General features: G+C 48.1%; 1 long non-coding RNA gene across 1 annotated transcript; it reads left to right on the top strand.

The window, feature by feature from the left end:
* The first annotated feature begins 1,991 nt into the window (after positions 1–1,991).
* LOC132389550 (uncharacterized) lies at positions 1,992–5,259 on the top strand. The gene is made up of 3 exons (XR_009510591.1): positions 1,992–2,071; positions 3,433–3,561; positions 5,149–5,259. It is a non-coding gene; the product is annotated as an uncharacterized LOC132389550 (long non-coding RNA).
* Positions 5,260–18,132: the final 12,873 nt, after the last annotated feature.

An 18,132-nucleotide genomic window follows, 5' to 3' on the forward strand; every position in this document is an offset into this window, starting at 1 on the left:
GAATCCTCGCACGCAGCTTCACCAACAGTAGCTGATCAAAGGGGGACCCGAGTTCAACCCGGGGAAGTGTGAGGTGTGCAGTTCGGAAAGACAAACTCCAAGGCAGAGTACAAAGTAAATGGCGGGCTACCAGGTAGTGTGGAGAAGCGGCAGGGGACATGTCCGCAGATCCCTGAAAGTTACCTCCCAGGTAGACAGGGTAGTTAAGAAAGCTTATGGGATGTTGGCAATGGAACAACTTTGTTACCGTCGGTTCGTTGCTCTATTATCAATAATTATAACTCAAACATTCCGACTAAACAGACCATTACCTCAGCAGTTACCCACAAAAAAACCACTTCATTATAGCGCTGCAGAGAAGCCATTTTATATATGCAGTTAACATACAGTTAATAATGAGGACCCTACCATCGTTTACCCCTCCCCGTGCTACACGTTCCTCACCCTCACCCGCGGAGGCATTCCCACGCCACTCCGCATTATTCTTTTTGGAGTGGCTTTTGACTGTCAATTTCTGACGGCAGTTTTGTGTCACTTATGAGTTCTTGTTCTGCTTGGCCGTTCTTGATTGGAGTTCCGACCGAGTCTTTAGTTCTGCCCGTTGCGCTGAGGTAACGGGAACCACGCTTCCTGATGTCAGTATTTCACGTCCGGGAACAGCAGCCCACTCCAGCCATCGGAATTGCCTTTCCAATCATTGAGGGACCATCAGCTTTGCAGAATCAAATCCCTGGCAGAAGAAGAAACTGCCATAGGTTTGGTCCGCAACCCCGGGAGAATCTGTGATGCGGCGTCAAAGGACGGGTTAATGCTGCCCCCTACTGTTCGTGCAGGGAGAGAGCAAGTGATATTGTGTTAGACTGTAGATTTCTGCAACATACATGGACACAGGGTCTTAGACTATATTTTCCTGTGTGACTTCCATCATGTGTTTATCGTTAACATCTCGGATAAATAGTTTATTTGTAGCAGCGAATCTTAACTCAGGTGCAGAAAATGACAGTTTTGATGTTTGAAACACTTTCAGTTCTTCATTTACAGCCACAGAGTCGGCTGAGCACTGAAAGTCTCTCAGGAGATTGCCAATCATCTAGCCAATTGCTGTTAGAACTGCCACCACTGGTGTTAGCTTGTTAATACATTGATTGACAATAGTTTCACCTTCAATCCTGGGCGTGTTCTCTCTCTTGGTCTGTATTCAAGCAAGGTGTGTCACGTTTGTTAGTCTTATTGTATTATCGCTGTCCTCCTCACCTGACGCGCTAGGGGTCGCTGTAGTGCCCACGTCATGTCTGGACTGCAATTCCTCTGAGTTCGGATGGTGTCACTGTCTCGGGAGGCTGCCCAAGTGTGGGCTGAAATAATTCGGAATTTCGGACGGGACCGGCGACGGGGGAGGGGGCGGGGTCGGGTGATTCCCAGGCTGGAGCTTCAAAGTGGTGTCACTATAAGCGTCACCGGCAGGACCCCGCCCCTTTGAAGTTCCTGCTCAGTTTTCTTTTCACAATCATTCAGTTTGCTTCGGAGCTCCGCACAGTTCACTTCGATTGAATTGTAATCATAATGTTTGTCTTTTGCTCGTTCGGTGAATGCAGCGACCTGCTCTCTGGGCTCTGTACTGGCTCAATGCTGCTGGTTCTGCAGCGCGTCGCGGGCTTTTGCGCTCCTTTCCCAACCGATCAGTAAACGTCTGTACTCGCCTTTTCATCTGCCCACTGTTGATGAAACTGACCTCACGGTCTTATCTCCAAATTACATATTCCCGGTTTTCACTCACCCTCAGGAATTCTCTGGATTTCAGCCTATTCTTAATAACCTTACAATGGCGGCATTTCTGTCTGATGCTTTCATTAATTTTTATAAAACTGAGACGATGGTTAGACGGGGTTCTTTTTTTCAACCTTTTTCCGAAAAATATATATTCCATTTTTATGTACTACGATCAGATTTTCTTTTTCTTCAGCTTTATTAATTGTCTACATATTAATCTGTTGATGTTTTGTAACATTTTACAGCTGTAGAAGATCATGTACCAATGAAAAGATTCTAAAAATGAAAATGATTTATTCAGGTGGGAGCTCTTAGTACGTTTCACAGATTTGGTTATTGTTTTAATTCGATCTTATTTTTAACTACTTTTATTACGTTTACCGCGATCTCGTACTCAGATAGGATCTATGGGCATTTAGAGTATCATGGTCTGATCAGGGACAGTCAGCATGGCTTTGTGAAGGGCAGATCGTGTCGAACAAGCCTGATAGAGTTCTTTGAGGAGGTGACCAGGCATAAAGATGAGGATAGTGCAGTGGATGTGATCTATTTGGATTTTAATAAGGAATTTGACAAGGTTCCACTCGTGAGGCTTATTCAGAAAGTCAGAAGGCCATGGGACCCAGGGAAGTTTGGCCAGGTGGATTCAGTGGTGTCCCGCAAGGATATGTTCTGGGACCTCTACTTTTTGTGATTTTTATTAACGACCTGGATGTGGGGGTAGAAGTGTGGGCTGGCAATTTGCAGACGGCACAAATGTTGGTGTTGTTGTAGATAGTGTAGAGGATTGTCGAAGATTGCAGAGAGACATTGATAGGATGCAGAAGTGGGCTGAGAAGTGGCAGATGGAGTTCAACCCGGGAAAGTGTGAGGTGGTACACTTTGGAAGAACAAACTCCAAGGCAGAGTAAAAAAAAAATGGCAGGATACTTGGTAGTTTGGAGGAGCAGAGGGATCTGGGTGTACATGTCCACAGATCACTGAAAGTTGCCTCACAGGTAGATAGAGTAGTTAAGAAAGCTTATGGGGTGTTAGCTTTCATAAGTCCAGGGATAGAGTTTAGTTGACGCGGTGTAATGATGCAGCTGTCTTAAACTCTGGTTAGGCTACACTTGGAGTACTGTTTCGAGTTCTGATTGCCTCGCTATAGGAAGGATGTGGAAGCATTGGAAAGGGGACAGAGGAGATTTAACAGGATGCTGCCTTGTTTGGTGTATGGATTAACAAGATGCTGCCTTGTTTGGTGTATGGATTATGATCAGAGATGAAGGGAGCTAGGACTTTATTCTTTGGAGAGAAGGCGGATGAGCGGAGACATGACAGAGGTGTAGAAGATATTACGAGGAAGAGACAGAGTGGACAGCCAGCGCCTCTTCCCCAGGGCACCACTGCTCAGTACAAGAGGGCATGGCTTTAAGGTAAGTTGTGGGAAGTTCAAGGGGGATATTAGAGGAAGGTTTTTTATTGGTTGGTGTGGAATGCACTGCCTGAGTCAGTGGTGGAGGCAGATACACTAGTGAAGTTTAAGAGAATACTAGACAGGTATATGGAGGAATTTAAGGTGGGGGGTGGTTATATGGGAGGCAGGGTTTGAGGGTCGGCACAACACTGTGGGCCGAAGGGTCTGTAATGTGCTGTACTATTCTATGTTTTATGTTCTAGTAACCTACCAACCGTTGGGAGAACGACGCGGTCGCCGGGGAACGTACATGCTCCTTGCAATCAGCGGTCGGAGTTGAACCCGTGTTGGTTGTGTAGTAAAGAAGCTGTGAAAACCACCGATTCTCACAGGTTATTTCAAATGAGGAAGGCAATTATTATCGCCCGTTTCAAGTCCTTAGATTGTCACAGTCACCCTAACCGACCATGCCAAAGTGTATTCTAACGGCAGATGATGCTTTTAATCCAAATCTCTTTCTTTTCTTTTGTAATTTATTTTTTTATTGAAGTTCATCATCAAACATGTCCATAAGATGTATTTCAGACATTGTACATTTATATCATATAATCATATATATCACAAATCTCCACATTGTATTATCTGAGGTATACACTTATGGAAAAGAGTGGAAAGAAAAAACTAGAAAAATGAAAACAAAACTTCATACAAGTATGGAATAATCTTTTTTTTTACAATATGTTCATTAATGTGTGAGAATATAATCAGTCATATGAGGCATTATGTAGTTAAACCATTTTTCCCAGTATGAATCAAATTGTTCCAGCTTATAATTAACAGGTGCTGTTATCTTCTTCATTTTGGAAATGTCCATTGTAATTTCCATCCATGTATTTAAAGTTAGGCTCTCCTGTGCTAACCATTTCCTAGTAAAAGTCTTTTTACCAGCCACCTAAAGGATATTCATTAAGTATTTATCTCTTTTCAAACATTCTTGAGGTATATACCCAAAATATATGGTCTTACTCTCTAAGGGTATTAAAGATGTCTTGTAGGGCATTGTGTATTCCCCTCCAATAGTCTTTGATATCAGGGCTGTCCCAAAAAATATGATAATGATTTGCATTTTGATTTCCACAATTTCTCCAGCAAACAGGGAGGTTACAATCATAATGGGAGTTCTGAGAATGTGCAATAACATATCTTAATTAAATAAGATATCAAGTTTTTCCATCCGAACTCCCTCCATTTCTGTGAACTGATACACTTCCATTGATATCTCCATATTATTGTCCATTCTTCCTCAGATACAATTATCCCTCCTCCCTTCTCCCATTTTGTTTGAATGTATGAAGTCGAATGTGTGTTAACATTTGACAAATCCTTATACATACATGAAATGATTCTACTCCCGTTATCTGAATTATACCCCGCGATGTGCGGCCCTCAGAATGCCCCTATTGCCCCTTCGCTATCTTCTTTTCGAAAATCCCTCCAGCTGAGCAGAGTTCACCATCTCCTCTCTGTCTGTGGCATGTATAAATATAGACATTTTTTCCCCAGTAAGTATTTTGTGCTCGAGATAGCGCGAAGCGTATCACTGATGGTCAGTGGGGAAATTATCCGTCTTGATTCAGTCCATCTCACTGCACAGATCAAATCCAGCTGCCTTTTCCAGCATCTATCTTTATTCATTCCTGATCTCGGTGTCTAACTTTGTTCATTCCCGATTTATTAGGAGGATGAGTTGTGCCAGGTGTAGGCAGCGGTTTGCGAATGCAAGGCGGGGGTGGGGTGAGACATCGGGATGGGGTATTGCTTTAGAATTGTCTACGTGTCCGAGGATACGTGGCGCGGGGAGGTTTTTGTAGGCCGTGGGGTGTTGCTGAGGGTCAGAGGGTATTTGGTTCGCTGGTTTGCTGGCCGTACTGGAGCTTGCAATTGAGAATTGTTTTATGTGGTTGTGTTTGGGATTACAGATAGGGTTAAAGCGTCAGTACGTGGGCAGCGGCGGAATTATCCGTTTTGTCTTTGTCGACCTGTTCAGTGGAAATTCAGTGTCATCGCACCACTCCACACTGGAATGCTCCACACCTTCATCACGTGTTTGATTAATCGTTTGTCTTTCTGGGAATGTCTGTTTCTGCATATCGTATCTGTGTGGGTGAAGTTTTCCTGAACCTCAACTCTCTGGCACAAGACCAGTCCGCTAATTGCTCACCTGGGCTAAAGTCCTCATTCCCGACAGTGTTTGCAGAACTTAAAAGACAGCCGACACCCGCCGACAGTGTGGTTAAGAACGGATCCTTCTCTTTATCAGTCGATGCGTTGAGTTCAAAGGTCAGAAAGTAATGTTGCACCTTCAGAAAAATTGAGTTTGGCCGCAACTGGAGAAAATTCGGTCCCCTTGTGCTGACGATTTTCTGAATGGAGTGAAGATATTTTAAACAAAATACTGAGGTGCAAGCGGACTTTGGAGTCCTTTTGCGGGATTCCCAAAAGGTCAATTTGCAGGCGGATGAAGGCAAATGTGATGTTAGCATTCATGACAAGATGTCCAGGATATGAAAGCAAGGATGTAAAGTTGAAAACTTATAACATTTTTAAAAACTTTCTTGGTATTTGTCATTATTAATCATTGATCTTATGAAGTGTGTGAGGGCTGGCATTTGTTGTCATAGGCTTGTGGAGGGCGAGAAGTAAATTGAATTGACTTTATTACCCTGATCCTTCACATACTGTGGTGTAAAAATCTTCACGTTACGTTTTCGTCTAAATGTGCAATGTGCAATTTATAGTAATTTATAATAAATAGTATGCACCATGAGATTGGGACGGGTTATTGTTTTAGAATTGTGTATGTCTCGAAATGCCCACATCTTTCTGCAAACTGCTTCAACGGTGCCTGATTTTCTTGGAATCGACGTTCATCGTTAACCTATCTGTTCTGCGTGGGTGCAGATCCTGGCATCGGTTGTGTTCCGCATTTCCAGCCGATCTTTAAACTTCTCATTCCTTGTTGTCCCATTTCTTTCGTGCTAAATAGTTTTAATCATTCAGGCGGAGAACACTACTGAATAGAAATGGGTCATTTGGCTCAGCTAGTCCGTGACGAAGAACCATGGCTCGGAATTATGCCGGGGTTAACGTTTTAATCATCCCTCTTGTGCCTGTCGATCTCATGAATGGAAATTCAGTGTAACTGCAGCCTGGCCCACGCTCCGGTCAACCCGTTTCAAACGGATGTGTTTTTCTTGGAAATTATGTTGGTGATTAACTTTTCCTTGAGGTGTGTGACTCAGCCCAAAGACCACACTCCCTCTCTGAGGTGTGGGGCCCGAAACTGTTGACAATACTCCAAGGGCGGCCTGACTAATGTCTCATGAAGGTTCAGCGTTACCTCCGGGCTCTGACCTTCTGTTCCACTTGAAATCAATGCCAACATTTCATTTGCCTGCTTCACCACAGACTCAGCCCGTGAATTAACCCTCTGCGAGTCTGGCACGAGGACTCCGAAGACGTTTTGTACCTGTGATGTTTGAATTCTCTTCCCATTCAGACAATAATCTGCTCTACTCTGCCTTTTACCAAGATGCATTACCATAAATTTATGGTATTCCATCTGCCACTTTTTTTTGCCCATTCTATCAATTTGTCCCGCTGCAACGGTATTATTTCGCAAACTTTGCCACAAAGCCGTCAATCCCCCATCTAAATCATCGACAAGCAACATAAAGAGTAGCGGTCTCAATGTTGACCCCTGAGGAACACCACGAGACACCGGCAGCCAAACACAAAAAAACCCCTTTCTACCCACTCGCTGCCTATCAGCCAATCCTCTATCCGTCCAGCACATTTGCTGTTACACCATGGACTTTATTCCTGTTAAGCAGCCTCATCTGAGGCAGCTTCTCGCATGTTTTATTAAACTGAAATAAATGACATCCTCCGGCTCTCCTTTGCCCATCCTTGTTATTTCCTCGAGGAATTCTAACAGGTTTCCCTATTCAGAAAGCAGGCTGACTTTGTCTTCATTGATCTTTCGGGTCCAGGTACCCCGAAACGTCGTCCTCGATAATGAACTCCAACACGTCCCCAACCACTGAGGATAGGCTAACTGGGCGATAATTTCCTCTCTTTTCTCTTTTCCCCCTTCTTGAAGTGTGGACTGAGATTTGCAAACTTCCACTTCTCCTGGACCATGACGGTATCAAGTAATTCTTGAATGGTCACGAACAATGCATCAGTTATCGCGTCATTGCAACCACTCCCCGGACTCTGGGATGCAGTCCGACTGGTCCAGGTGACTTACCCGCCGGAAGACCTTTCGGTTTGCGTCACAGGTTCTCCTTCCTAATAGCAATGACACTTCCTGCCCTGGTCCCTGATACTGACCGACCACTGGCAGCTGGAGGCCTCCCCAGTGAAGACTGACACAAAGTGCCTATGCAGTTCATCTGCCATTTCTTTGCACCCCATTACTGCTTCACCAGCATCATTTTCCAATGATAATACGTCAACCCTCACCTCTCTTTTACTTATATATCTGAAAAAAAACTGATATCTTGCTTTATACAATTGTCTAGTCTGCCCTCGTATTTCATCTTTTCCTTTCATATAGTTTTTTTTCAGTTGCCTTTTGTTGGATTTTAAATGCTTCCCAATCATCCAGCTTCCCACTCACTTTTGTCACCTTGCATTCCCTTTCCCTGGCTTGTATCCAGTCGTTAGCCTCCCCCTGTCAGCCACGGTTGCCTACCCCTGCCCCTTGAGAACTGCTGCTTCTGTGGGACATCTCGATCCTGCGCCTCGTGAACTATTTCCAGAAACTTCTGCCATCCCTGTTCCGCCGTCATCCCGGCCACTCTTCCCCTCTCATCCACCTGGGCAAGCGCCTCTCTCATGCCTCTGTAATTCCCTCTATTCCATTGCGATGCCGATACATGTGAGTTATGCCTCTCCCTCTCAGTATGAATTCCATCATATTATGACCACTGCCCCCTCAGGGTGTCTTTGCATTAAGCTGACTAATCAAATCTGGGTCACTACACAATCTGAGATAGCCTTTCCCTGAGTAGGCTCAGAAAGAAGCTACTCTCAAAAGCCACCACGTAGGCATTCAGCAAACTCCCCCACTTACGTTCCGACACCAACTGGATTTTCCCAGTAGCCTTCCAGATTGCAGTCACCCATTACAACTGTGTCATTTCCCACATTACATGTCCTTTCCAGCACCATTTACAGTCTCAATCCCATATCCAGGCTACTATTTGAAGGCCTATATATATGATCCCATAATGGTTTTTCAGCTTTGCAATTTCATATCTCCGCCCTCAAAGAGACAGCATTCTCTGATCTTATATCGACACTTTTCAAAGATATAATTCCACCTTTTACCAACAGAATCACATCACTGCCTGTGCTGTCCCGCTAGTACTTTCGATACAAAAGTCTATCCCTTGATGTTAAGCTCCCAACTATGGCCTTTTTTTTCGGCCACGGCTCCGTGATGCCCACAATGTCACATCGAGCAATATTAATTGAGCCACGAGTTCGTGCTCCTGAATGGGATTGCTGCGGGCGTTTAAATACAGCACCTTCAGTCCTGCATTCTCCGCCCGTTTGAGTTTTGCCTCTGTGGTCCAATTGAACAGTTTGCTCGATCTGCATTTGTGCCCAACCATTGGCTTGTCCTTCCTGACATTCACGTGACACCCGTCATCCACTTGCTGACACATCCTCAGCTCTGTTATACTGGTTCCCGTCGCCCTGCCAAACTAGTTTAAAGCACTACGAGCAGCTCCAGAAACATCTGCCCGCAGGAATATTCGTCCCCCTCTGATTCAAGTGTAACCCGTCACTTTTGTACAGAACCCCCTGCCCCAGAAGAGGTGGCGACCTCATTTTGATTCAAGTGTAACCCGTCACTTTTGTACAGAACCCCCTGCCCCAGAAGAGGTGGCGACCTCATTCAAGTGTAACCCGTCACTTTTGTACAGAAACCCCTGCCCCAGAAGAGGTGGCGACCTCATTTTGATTCAAGTGTAACCCGTCACTTTTGTACAGAACCCCCTGCCCCAGAAGAGGTGGCGACCTCATTCAAGTGTAACCCGTCACTTTTGTACAGAAACCCCTGCCCCAGAAGAGGTGGCGACCTCATTCTGATTCAAGTGTAACCCGTCACTTTTGTACAGAACCCCCTGCCCCAGAAGAGGTGGCGACCTCATTTTGATTCAAGTGTAACCCGTCACTTTTGTACAGAACCCCCTGCCCCAGAAGAGGTGGCGACCTCATTCTGATTCAAGTGTAACCTGTCACTTTTGTACAGAACCCCCTGCCCCAGAAGAGGTGGCGACCTCATTCTGATTCAAGTGTAACCCGTCACTTTTGTACAGAACCCCCTGCCCCAGAAGAGGTGGCGACCTCATTCTGATTCAAGTGTAACCCGTCACTTTTGTACAGAACCCCCTGCCCCAGAAGAGGTGGCGACCTCATTTTGATTCAAGTGTAACCCGTCACTTTTGTACAGAACCCCCTGCCCCAGAAGAGGTGGCGACCTCATTCAAGTGTAACCCGTCACTTTTGTACAGAAACCCCTGCCCCAGAAGAGGTGGCGACCTCATTCTGATTCAAGTGTAACCCGTCACTTTTGTACAGAACCCCCTGCCCCAGAAGAGGTGGCGACCTCATTCTGATTCAAGTGTAACCCGTCACTTTTGTACAGAACCCCCTGCCCCAGAAGAGGTGGCGACCTCATTCTGATTCAAGTGTAACCCGTCACTTTTGTACAGAACCCCCTACCCCTGAAGAGGTGGCGACCTCATTTTGATTCAAGTGTAACCCGTCACTTTTGTACAGAACGCCCTGCCCCAGAAGAGGTGGCGACCCCATTCTGATTCAAGTGTAACCCGTCACTTTTGTACAGAACCCCCTGCCCCAGAAGAGATTCAAGTGTAACCTGTCACTTTTGTACAGAACCCCGTGCCCCAGAAGAGGTGGCGACCTCATTCAAGTGTAACCTGTCACTTTTGTACAGAACGCCCTGCCCCAGAAGAGGTGGCGACCCCATTCTGATTCAAGTGTAACCCGTCACTTTTGTACAGAACCCCCTGCCCCAGAAGAGATTCAAGTGTAACCTGTCACTTTTGTACAGAAACCCCTGCCCCAGAAGAGGTGGCGACCTCATTCTGATTCAAGTGTAACCCGTCACTTTTGTACAGAACCCCCTGCCCCAGAAGAGGTGGCGACCTCATTCTGATTCAAGTGTAACCCGTCACTTTTGTACAGAACCCCCTGCCCCAGAAGAGGTGGCGACCTCATTCTGATTCAAGTGTAACCCGTCACTTTTGTACAGAACCCCCTGCCCCAGAAGAGGAGGCGACCTCATTCTGATTCAAGTGTAACCCGTCACTTTTGTACAGAACCCCCTGCCCCAGTAGAGGTGGCGACCTCATTTTGATTCAAGTGTAACCCGTCACTTTTGTATAGAACCCCCTGCCCCAGAAGAGGTGGCGACCTCATTCAAGTGTAACCCGTCACTTTTGTACAGTAACCCCTGCCCCAGAAGAGGTGGCGACCTCATTCTGATTCAAGTGTAACCCGTCACTTTTGTACAGAACCCCCTGCCCCAGAAGAGGTGGCGACCTCATTTTGATTCAAGTGTAACCCGTCACTTTTGTACAGAACCCCCTGCCCCAGAAGAGGTGGCCACCTCATTCAGGTGTAACCCGTCACTTTTGTACAGAAACCCCTGCCCCAGAAGAGGTGGCGACCTCATTCTGATTCAAGTGTAACCCGTCACTTTAGTACAGAACCCCCTGCCCCAGAAGAGGTGGCGACCTCATTCTGATTCAAGTGTAACCCGTCACTTTTGTACAGAACCCCCTACCCCAGAAGAGGTGGCGACCTCATTTTGATTCAAGTGTAACCCGTCACTTTTGTACACAACGCCCTGCCCCAGAAGAGGTGGCGACCCCATTCTGATTCAAGTGTAACCCGTCACTTTTGTACAGAACCCCCTGCCCCAGAAGAGATTCAAGTGTAACCCGTCACTTTTGTACAGAACCCCCTGCCCCAGAAGAGGTGGCGACCTCATTTTGATTCAAGTGTAACCCGTCACTTTTGTACAGAACCCCCTGCCCCAGAAGAGGTGGCGACCTCATTCAGGTGTAAACCGTCACTTTTGTACAGAAACCCCTGCCCCAGAAGAGGTGGCGACCTCATTCTGATTCAAGTGTAACCCGTCACTTTTGTACAGAACCCCCTGCCCCAGAAGAGGTGGCGACCTCATTCTGATTCAAGTGTAACCCGTCACTTTTGTACAGAACCCCCTACCCCAGAAGAGGTGGCGACCTCATTTTGATTCAAGTGTAACCCGTCACTTTTGTACAGAACGCCCTGCCCCAGAAGAGGTGGCGACCCTATTCTGATTCAAGTGTAACCCGTCACTTTTGTACAGAACCCCCTGCCCCAGAAGAGATTCAAGTGTAACCTGTCACTTTTGTACAGAACCCCGTGCCCCAGAAGAGGTGGCGACCTCATTCAAGTGTAACCCGTCACTTTTGTACAGAAACCCCTGCCCCAGAAGAGGTGGCGACCTCATTCTGATTCAAGTGTAACCCGTCACTTTTGTACAGAACCCCCTGCCCCAGAAGAGGTGGCGACCTCATTCTGATTCAAGCGTAACCCGTCACTTTTGTACAGAACCCCCTGCCCCAGAAGAGGTGGCGACCTCATTCTGATTCAAGTGTAACCCGTCACTTTTGTACAGAACCCCCTGCCCCAGAAGAGGAGGCGACCTCATTCTGATTCAAGTGTAACCCGTCACTTTTGTACAGAATCCCCTGCCCCAGAAGAGGTAGCGACCTCATTCTGATTCAAGTGTAACCCGTCACTTTTGTACAGAACCCCCTGCCCCAGAAGAGGTGGCGACCTCATTCTGATTCAAGTGTAACCCATCACTTTTGTACAGAACCCCCTGCCCCAGAAGAGGTGGCGACCTCATTCTGATTCAAGTGTAACCCGTCACTTTTGTACAGAACCCCCTGCCCCAGAAGAGGTGGCGACCTCATTCTGATTCAAGTGTAACCCGTCACTTTTGTACAGAACCCCCTGCCCCAGAAGAGGAGGCGACCTCATTCTGATTCAAGTGTAACCCGTCACTTTTGTACAGAATCCCCTGCCCCAGAAGAGGTAGCGACCTCATTCTGATTCAAGTGTAACCCGTCACTTTTGTACAGAACCCCCTGCCCCAGAAGAGGTGGCGACCTCATTCTGATTCAAGTGTAACCCGTCACTTTTGTACAGAACCCCCTGCCCCAGAAGAGGTGGCGACCTCATTTTGATTCAAATGTAACCCGTCACTTTTGCACAGAACCCCCTGCCCCAGAAGAGGTGGCGACCTCATTCTGATTCAAGTGTAACCCGTCACTTTTGTACAGAACCCCATGCCCCAGAAGAGGTGGCGACCTCATTTTGATTCAAGTGTAACCCGTCACTTTTGTACAGAACCCCCTGCCCCAGAAGAGGTGGCGACCTCATTCAAGTGTAACCCGTCACTTTTGTACAGAAACCCCTGCCCCAGAAGAGGTGGCGACCTCATTCTGATTCAAGTGTAACCCGTCACTTTTGTACAGAACCCCCTGCCCCAGAAGAGGTGGCGACCTCATTCTGATTCAAGTGTAACCCGTCACTTTTGTACAGAACCCCCTACCCCTGAAGAGGTGGCGACCTCATTTTGATTCAAGTGTAACCCGTCACTTTTGTACAGAACGCCCTGCCCCAGAAGAGGTGGCGACCCCATTCTGATTCAAGTGTAACCCGTCACTTTTGTACAGAACCCCCTGCCCCAGAAGAGATTCAAGTGTAACCTGTCACTTTTGTACAGAACCCCGTGCCCCAGAAGAGGTGGCGACCTCATTCAAGTGTAACCTGTCTCTTTTGTACAGAACGCCCTGCCCCAGAAGAGGTGGCGACCCCATTCTGATTCAAGTGTAACCCGTCACTTTTGTACAGAACCCCCTGCCCCAGAAGAGATTCAAGTGTAACCTGTCACTTTTGTACAGAACCCCGTGCCCCAGAAGAGGTGGCGACCTCATTCAAGTGTAACCCGTCACTTTTGTACAGAAACCCCTGCCCCAGAAGAGGTGGCGACCTCATTCTGATTCAAGTGTAACCCGTCACTTTTGTACAGAACCCCCTGCCCCAGAAAAGGTGGCGACCTCATTCTGATTCAAGTGTAACCCGTCACTTTTGTACAGAACTCCCTGCCCCAGAAGAGGTGGCGACCTCATTCTGATTCAAGTGTAACCCGTCACTTTTGTACAGAACCCCCTGCCCCAGAAGAGGAGGCGACCTCATTCTGATTCAAGTGTAACCCGTCACTTTTGTACAGAACCCCCTGCCCCAGAAGAGGTGGCGACCTCATTTTGATTCAAGTGTAACCCGTATCTTTTGTATAGAACCCCCTGCCCCAGAAGAGGTGGCGACCTCATTCAAGTGTAACCCGTCACTTTTGTACAGTAACCCCTGCCCCAGAAGAGGTGGCGACCTCATTATGATTCAAGTGTAACCCGTCACTTTTGTACAGAAACCCCTGCCCCAGAAGACGTGGCGACCTCATTCTGATTCAAGTGTAACCCGTCACTTTTGTACAGAACCCCCTACCCCAGAAGAGGTGGCGACCTCATTTTGATTCAAGTGTAACCCGTCACTTTTGTACAGAACGCCCTGCCCCAGAAGAGGTGGCGACCCCATTCTGATTCAAGTGTAACCCGTCACTTTTGTACAGAACCCCCTGCCCCAGAAGAGATTCAAGTGTAACCTGTCACTTTTGTACAGAACCCCGTGCCCCAGAAGAGGTGGCGACCTCATTCAAGTGTAACCCGTCACTTTTGTACAGAACCCCCTGCCCCAGAAGAGGTGGCGACCTCATTTTGATTCAAATGTAACCCGTCACTTTTGCACAGAACCCCCTGCCCCAGAAGAGGTGGCGACCTCATTCTGATTCAAGCGTAACCCGTCACTTTTGTACAGAACCCCCTGCCCCAGAAGAGGTGGCGACCTCATTCTGATTCAAGTGTAACCCGTCACTTTTGTACAGAACCCCCTGCCCCAGAAGAGGAGGCGACCTCATTCTGATTCAAGTGTAACCCGTCACTTTTGTACAGAATCCCCTGCCCCAGAAGAGGTAGCGACCTCATTCTGATTCAAGTGTAACCCGTCACTTTTGTACAGCACCCCCTGCCCCAGAAGAGGTGGCGACCTCATTCTGATTCAAGTGTAACCCGTCACTTTTGTACAGAACCCCCTGCCCCAGAAGAGGTGGCGACCTCATTCTGATTCAAGTGTAACCCGTCACTTTTGTACAGAACCCCCTGCCCCAGAAGAGGTGGCGACCTCATTTTGATTCAAATGTAACCCGTCACTTTTGCACAGAACCCCCTGCCCCAGAAGAGGTGGCGACCTCATTCTGATTCAAGTGTAACCCGTCACTTTTGAACAGAACCCCCTGCCCCAGAAGAGGTGGCGACCTCATTTTGATTCAAGTGTAACCCGTCACTTTTGTACAGAACCCCCTGCCCCAGAAGAGGTGGCGACCTCATTCAAGTGTAACCCGTCACTTTTGTACAGAAACCCCTGCCCCAGAAGAGGTGGCGACCTCATTCTGATTCAAGTGTAACCCGTCACTTTTGTACAGAACCCCCTGCCCCAGAAGAGGTGGCGACCTCATTCTGATTCAAGTGTAACCCGTCACTTTTGTACAGAACCCCCTGCCCCAGAAGTGGTGGCGACCTCATTCTGATTCAAGTGTAACCCGTCACTTTTGTACAGAACCCCCTACCCCTGAAGAGGTGGCGACCTCATTTTGATTCAAGTGTAACCCGTCACTTTTGTACAGAACGCCCTGCCCCAGAAGAGGTGGCGACCCCATTCTGATTCAAGTGTAACCCGTCACTTTTGTACAGAACCCCCTGCCCCAGAAGAGATTCAAGTGTAACCTGTCACTTTTGTACAGAACCCCGTGCCCCAGAAGAGGTGGCGACCTCATTCAAGTGTAACCTGTCACTTTTGTACAGAACGCCCTGCCCCAGAAGAGGTGGCGACCCCATTCTGATTCAAGTGTAACCCGTCACTTTTGTACAGAACCCCCTGCCCCAGAAGAGATTCAAGTGTAACCTGTCACTTTTGTACAGAACCCCGTGCCCCAGAAGAGGTGGCGACCTCATTCAAGTGTAACCCGTCACTTTTGTACAGAAACCCCTGCCCCAGAAGAGGTGGCGACCTCATTCTGATTCAAGTGTAACCTGTCACTTTTGTACAGAACCCCCTGCCCCAGAAGAGGTGGCGACCTCATTCTGATTCAAGTGTAACCCTTCACTTTTGTACAGAACCCCCTGCCCCAGAAGAGGTGGCGACCTCATTCTGATTCAAGTGTAACCCGTCACTTTTGTACAGAACCCCCTGCCCCAGAAGAGGAGGCGACCTCATTCTGATTCAAGTGTAACCCGTCACTTTTGTACAGAACCCCCTGCCCCAGAAGAGGTGGCGACCTCATTTTGATTCAAGTGTAACCCGCATCTTTTGTATAGAACCCCCTGCCCCAGAAGAGGTGGCGACCTCATTCAAGTGTAACACGTCACTTTTGTACAGTAACCCCTGCCCCAGAAGAGGTGGCGACCTCATTCTGATTCAAGTGTAACCCGTCACTTTTGTACAGAACCCCCTGCCCCAGAAGAGGTGGCGACCTCATTTTGATTCAAGTGTAACCCGTCACTTTTGTACAGAACCCCCTGCCCCAGAAGAGGTGGCGACCTCATTCAGGTGTAACCCGTCACTTTTGTACTGAAACCCCTGCCCCAGAAGAGGTGGCGACCTCATTCTGATTCAAGTGTAACCCGTCACTTTTGTACAGAACCCCCTGCCCCAGAAGAGGTGGCGACCTCATTCTGATTCACGTGTAACCCGTCACTTTTGTACAGAACCCCCTACCCCAGAAGAGGTGGCGACCTCATTTTGATTCAAGTGTAACCCGTCACTTTTGTACAGAACGCCCTGCCCCAGAAGAGGTGGCGACCCCATTCTGATTCAAGTGTAACCCGTCACTTTTGTACAGAACCCCCTGCCCCAGAAGAGATTCAATTGTAACCCGTCACTTTTGTACAGAACCCCCTGCCCCAGAAGAGGTGGCGACCTCATTTTGATTCAAGTGTAACCCGTCACTTTTGTACAGAACCCCCTGCCCCAGAAGAGGTGGCGACCTCATTCAGGTGTAACCCGTCACTTTTGTACAGAAACCCCTGCCCCAGAAGAGGTGGCGACCTCATTCTGATTCAAGTGTAACCCGTCACTTTTGTACAGAACCCCCTGCCCCAGAAGAGGTGGCGACCTCATTCTGATTCAAGTGTAACCCGTCACTTTTGTACAGAACCCCCTACCCCAGAAGAGGTGGCGACCTCATTTTGATTCAAGTATAACCCGTCACTTTTGTACAGAACGCCCTGCCCCAGAAGAGGTGGCGACCCCATTCTGATTCAAGTGTAACCCGTCACTTTTGTACAGAACCCCCTGCCCCAGAAGAGATTCAAGTGTAACCTGTCACTTTTGTAAAGAACCCCGTGCCCCAGAAGAGGTGGCGACCTCATTCAAGTGTAACCCGTCACTTTTGTACAGAAACCCCTGCCCCAGAAGAGGTGGCGACCTCATTCTGATTCAAGTGTAACCCGTCACTTTTGTACAGAACCCCCTGCCCCAGAAGAGGTGGCGACCTCATTCTGATTCAAGCGTAACCCGTCACTTTTGTACAGAACCCCCTGCCCCAGAAGAGGTGGCGACCTCATTCTGATTCAAGTGTAACCCGTCACTTTTGTACAGAACCCCCTGCCCCAGAAGAGGAGGCGACCTCATTCTGATTCAAGTGTAACCCGTCACTTTTTTACAGAATCCCCTGCCCCAGAAGAGGTAGCGACCTCATTCTGATTCAAGTGTAACCCGTCACTTTTGTACAGAACCCCCTGCCCCAGGAGAGGTGGCGACCTCATTCTGATTCAAGTGTAACCCGTCACTTTTGTACAGAACCCCCTGCCCCAGAAGAGGTGGCGACCTCATTCTGATTCAAGTGTAACCCGTCACTTTTGTACAGAACCCCCTGCCCCAGAAGAGGTGGCGACCTCATTCTGATTCAAGTGTAACCCGTCACTTTTGTACAGAACCCCCTGCCCCAGAAGAGGAGGCGACCTCATTCTGATTCAAGTGTAACCCGTCACTTTTGTACAGAATCCCCTGCCCCAGAAGAGGTAGCGACCTCATTCTGATTCAAGTGTAACCCGTCACTTTTGTACAGAACCCCCTGCCCCAGAAAAGGTGGCGACCTCATTCTGATTCAAGTGTAACCCGTCACTTTTGTACAGAACCCCCTGCCCCAGAAGAGGTGGCGACCTCATTTTGATTCAAGTGTAACCCGTCACTTTTGTACAGAACCCCCCTGCCCCAGAAGAGGTGGCGACCTCATTCAGGTGTAACCCGTCACTTTTGTACAGAAACCCCTGCCCCAGAAGAGGTGGCGACCTCATTCTGATTCAAGTGTAACCCGTCACTTTTGTACAGAACCCCCTGCCCCAGAAGAGGTGGCGACCTCATTCTGATTCAAGTGTAACCCGTCACTTTTGTACAGAACCCCCTACCCCAGAAGAGGTGGCGACCTCATTTTGATTCAAGTGTAACCCGTCACTTTTGTACAGAACGCCCTGCCCCAGAAGAGGTGGCGACCCCATTCTGATTCAAGTGTAACCCGTCACTTTTGTACAGAACCCCCTGCCCCAGAAGAGATTCAAGTGTAACCTGTCACTTTTGTACAGAACCCCGTGCCCCAGAAGAGGTGGCGACCTCATTCAAGTGTAACCCGTCACTTTTGTACAGAAACCCCTGCCCCAGAAGAGGTGGCGACCTCATTCTGATTCAAGCGT

The sequence above is a fragment of the Hypanus sabinus genome, unplaced genomic scaffold, assembly GCF_030144855.1.
Source record: "Hypanus sabinus isolate sHypSab1 unplaced genomic scaffold, sHypSab1.hap1 scaffold_597, whole genome shotgun sequence".
Classification (NCBI taxonomy): Eukaryota; Metazoa; Chordata; class Chondrichthyes; order Myliobatiformes; family Dasyatidae; genus Hypanus; species Hypanus sabinus.